Source organism: Bos javanicus, chromosome 11 (genome assembly GCF_032452875.1).
Source record: "Bos javanicus breed banteng chromosome 11, ARS-OSU_banteng_1.0, whole genome shotgun sequence".
NCBI classification, from domain to species: Eukaryota; Metazoa; Chordata; class Mammalia; order Artiodactyla; family Bovidae; genus Bos; species Bos javanicus.
The window spans coordinates 52483436-52488254 of NC_083878.1; the positions used below are offsets into that span (position 1 = coordinate 52483436).

General features: G+C 35.9%; 1 non-coding gene across 1 annotated transcript; it reads right to left on the reverse strand.

Moving 5' to 3' along the window:
• Positions 1-4394: 4394 nt before the first annotated feature.
• Positions 4395-4500, reverse strand: LOC133257862 (U6 spliceosomal RNA). Its single transcript, XR_009739723.1, has one exon. It is a non-coding gene; the product is annotated as a U6 spliceosomal RNA (small nuclear RNA).
• Positions 4501-4819: the final 319 nt, after the last annotated feature.

Below are 4819 nucleotides of genomic sequence, written 5' to 3' on the forward strand. Positions count from 1 at the left end.
TAATATTTGCATAGAATGTATTCTGTTGTCTTTCCGTATATCATGACAGCTATTGTCAAAGAAATGAATGGCTCGGCAAAAAATGAATGAAACTTTCTTTATACATGATTTAATATAAATCAGTGCCTCACCAGAAAAGTTTTGATTTTCAGTGTACCAAGGGGATTTAAATTTTTTTTTTTTTTCCCTACCCTTATGCAGCAGTCGAAATACAGAGATCCTAAGGATAACCAGAAATTCTTCTGTGTATTCTCCTGGGCATTAATGGCTCAACATGTAACTCCCTTTCTACTTTGACCATGTTCAGAAATGAGTGAGAGAAATTCAAGAGGCAGGAAGCAGGCAATTGGAGATCAGTTTTACTTGTTGCACTGTTGAGGCTGTATGGAGGGCATAACTCAGATCTCATTGAAGGGCTTGCTAACACTGCCTGAATTGAGACTATCTCCCCAAACTAAGTCAAGTGATGTCCCAGGAACCTTAATGCTGGGCTGAGAGTGGGCAAACTTCCTTCTGCAGTAGGAGTCCGGAAGATGGATAAAGAAAGATGCTGAGCCAAAGAGCTCAGTTTTTCTCCTGCACTCACAAAAGCCATGAGTTGTTACTTTCTCCTGAGGAAGAAGAGTAAGGAAAAGTTTTCCCTGTGACTCTAATCAATCTTACCACATGGGAATGTGAAGCCACAAGAAATGAGTTCCTTTCCCCAAAAGTTTTGATATCTTTATAAAAATAAATTATATAAGTTCTTTAAAATGGAAAGGACATGAATCAGTTTTTATAAGTCAATTGCTATTATATCACAGTTTCAGAAAATACTCAGAAATGCTACTACAGATGGAAAGTACATTTGTGTATACTTTTCCTTCCTGTTGATAGTAGACTCTAAATTTCTTATTGTAAATGATCTGCCAATTTATTTGATCCAAAAGTTGTTTATTTGCTTGATGTATTTTTCTATTTCTTTTATTTTATAATTTTCCCTGCAGTTTTTTTTTTTTCTTTCTGTGAACTTTATATTGTGCCTTTCCCACCTCCATGGTATGCCATCATGAATGTTCCAGAAAGTCACTATCTGCTGTGAGACATCTCTATAACTGATATGTGCGATTACCATTTTTATCAATGTCATGTAGAATTATTAGGCAGTGATATAGAAACACACAGGTGATATCTGTAGAGTTATTTTTTCCAACTGAGACTGTCTTCAAAATTGTTAATAATTTAACAACTTAAGAATAATTTAACATACTTATAAGCTACTAGATCTTTTAAATATTGCACAAGATAATTTCTGTTTAAATATTTCCCATTACAATTTTCCTTTCCCTTTTCCAAAGGAAAATATTACTAATTTGGAGGGAGAGAGATACATTAAAATAAAATCTTTCTCCTCTCCTTAGATTCCTTTATGTAACTGATTGATTGGGAAAAAATAATTAGTCAATAATGTAAAATGCATGACTATTTCAATCATTATTTTTAACACTAGCTGTTTTATTAAGGAGATTTTTTAAAATAATTAACTATCTGGGTCTCACTGGATGCTTGACATTGTCAGAACTCATGGATTGCTTCAGATACTCAGGCATGATTTTTAAGTCTGCTTTCAATATAAGGAATATACGTCTAAATGCTAATTAACAATAGGGAGTATTGACCTGAAAAAGTCCTATCTTAGTGAAGCATTTAAAAGTTCTTCCAATGTTATTTCCAATTCTTCATCTTTATCCTTAGAAATAAACTACTAACTTACTCTCTCCATAAGTCTCAAAATGTTTTCTTCTAGCTCTTGTGCCAATAAAATTATTTATAGATACCAAACTCTATCTATCCAATCCCATTACTCATTTAATTCTTAATAATTTTATTCATTTTTCATGGGAATTTCCTTTGTTCTTCTTTGAAGAATACACTTATGGCACATTTAAGTTGCTATTGATTCATCTATACCTTTTGATCTGTTAATATATAATGTTGGTATATATTCTGTAGTCTGCAGGTACCATCCACAATGATTTTGCTGACAAAGCTCTGTATAGTCAAAACTATGGTTTTTTCAGAAGTTGTGTACAGATGTAAGAGTTGGATCATAAAAACAGCTGAGTGCCAAAGAATTGATGCTTGGACAGCAAGGAGTTCAAGCTGCTCAACCCTAAAGGAAATCAACCCTGAATATTCATTGGAAGGACTGATGCTGAAACTCTAATAGTTTTGTCACCTGCTGCAAAGAGCCAACTCACTGGAAAAGACCCTGATGCTGGGAAAGATTGAAGGCAAAAGGAGAAAAAGCAACAGAGGATGAGATGGTTAGATAGGATTACTGACTCAATGGACATGAACTTGAGCAAACTCTGGGAGAGAGTGGAGGATACGAACACCTGATGTGTTGTAGTCCATGGGGTTACAGAGTTGGACACAACTTAGTGACTACACAACAACAACATATATTCTGTATTTTCACTTATGATTAATGATTTATTTTTCAAAATTATGCTACATAAGGCATGACACACATAAGTCTAAAAGATGAACAATGAGTGAATGAATGAAAGTGAAAGTGAAGTGAAAACCACTCAGTTGTGTCCGACTCTGCAACCCCATGGACTATATAGTCCATGGTATTCTCCAGCCTAGAAAACTGGAATGGGTAGCCTTTCCCTTCTCCAGGGGATCTTCCCAACCCAGGAATCAAACCCTGGTTTCTCTCATTGCAGGCAGATTATTTACCAGCCGAGCCACAAGGGAAGCCCAAGAATACTGGAGTGGGTAGCCTATCCCTTCTCCAGCGGATCTTCTAGACACAGGAATTGAACTGGTGTCTCCTGTATTGCAGGTGGATTCTTTACCAACTGAGCTGTCATAATTAGCAAAATATAAATCCAGATTTCTAACCAGTGATAAATAAGTAGAAGATAAATGTACATATTCAAAATAGAGAAGGCAGGATCAAGACAGCAGAGTAAGAGGATCCTGCTCACCTCCTTCCATAGACACACCCAGTGTGTACAGTGTAAGAAAACAACTCTTTCTGAGGATACCTGGAAACTAGCAGAATAGCTCTTCTACAATTTAGGAAACAAAAACAAACAAGCACAAAGCATCCAGATGGTTTTAAGGGTGCAAAGATACAATCTACTCAGGACCCACACCCTGGTGGATGACCCACAAGTGAAAGGCAATATCCCAAATGCAGATGTCCTTCCTAAGGAGCAAATGCTTTGAGACTCACATTAAGCACTCAAGCCCTAGGGACAAGTACTGGGAAGATGACCTCCCTGGTTTTAAAAACAGCAAGGCTTATATCCACAAGAGCCAGACGGCTGTAGCAAATCAAGACTTCACTTTTAAAGGACTAGCACACAACTTCACTTGCTATGCATCTGAGCACAGGGACAGTTCAGATTGAAAAGTGCAGGTGCTGTAGCTGGTCTACCAACTATCCCACCCCACAGAAAGTTCTGGTGCCAGTCACCCCCCACCAAGGTGGCAACACCCAGTGTGCACTGGCTTGTGCCAGTCTCCAGCTCCTACCTTCATATACACCAAAGCAGTGGTCCCCAGTGTACCCTGGGAGGAAAAAAAAATCACTCTATGCCTGAATCAGCTCTAGCCCTCCTACCAAAGTCACTAGGTATACACAGTCTGTATAGGGACTTTCCTACACAAGGACACACCTTCCTGGCTGGGAGAGGAACTCTTTTGCCTAATTCATAGAAAGAAATATAGACAGTCAAACAGAATTAGAAGACAAGGGGTAAAACTGAAGAATAAGATAAAAATATCAGGGAAAAATTATGAAGAAGAGAAAAAGACTTGATAAAGAGTTGAAAGTGCCAGTCATAAAAACGTTCACAGAACTCTGGAGAAGAATGCAGAAGCATATTGAAAACTTTCAACAAAGGACCAATGACTGCTGTAGAACCAAAAAACTGAAATGGAAACTGCACTTGAGGAAATCAATTGGTGATAAGATAATACAGAAGAATGTGTAAAAAAAAAAAAAAAACCTGGAAAATAAAACAGTCTAAATTACTCAGAACAGTTTAAATTAAAATATCAAAAGGAGAAAAAGATTTTTTAAAAATTAGAATAGTTTAAGTCTTTGTTTGTATGTTTCTTTCAATCCATTCAGCTACTCTATGTCTTTGATTTGAGCATTTATTCAGTTATATTTAAAGTAATTATTAATAGGCCTGTACATGTTGCCATTGTGTAACTTGCTTTCTTGTGGTTTTATAATTTATTTTTTGTACCTTTCTTCTTTTGTGTACTCTCCTCCCTTGTGATTTGATAACTAGCTTTAGTATTTATACGTTACTTGGATTCCTTTCTCTTTTGTATCTGTGTATCTGTTACAGAGTTTTGGTTTCTAATTATCATGAGGTTTATAAATAAAACATATGGAATGCTTCATAGATTTGCCCGTTATCCTTGCACAGAGGCCATGTTTATCTTCTCTTTACCATTTCAATTCAGTAAATGTTCTGTGGAATCTAGCACTGAAGGGTTTGCTTATGTTAATTTTGAGTGAATAACGTGAGACTCAAAACAGTGAGTTAGTCAACTGTTTCTATTTCAAAGTCACCACTTTAAGATTTAGTGTCTTGAGAAGACAATAACTATGTATTTTTGGTCAGATCTTGGTTACATTGTGTAATAACTGAGCTGATTTGTGTGTAAAATAAGAACCTATGGAGTGAGAGAAATATTTGTAAATATATCTGATAAAGTGTTAATATTCAAAATATGTAAGACAGTTACATAATTCAACAACAAAAACAATTTGGCTTTAAAATGGTCAAAGTACATGAATAGATAA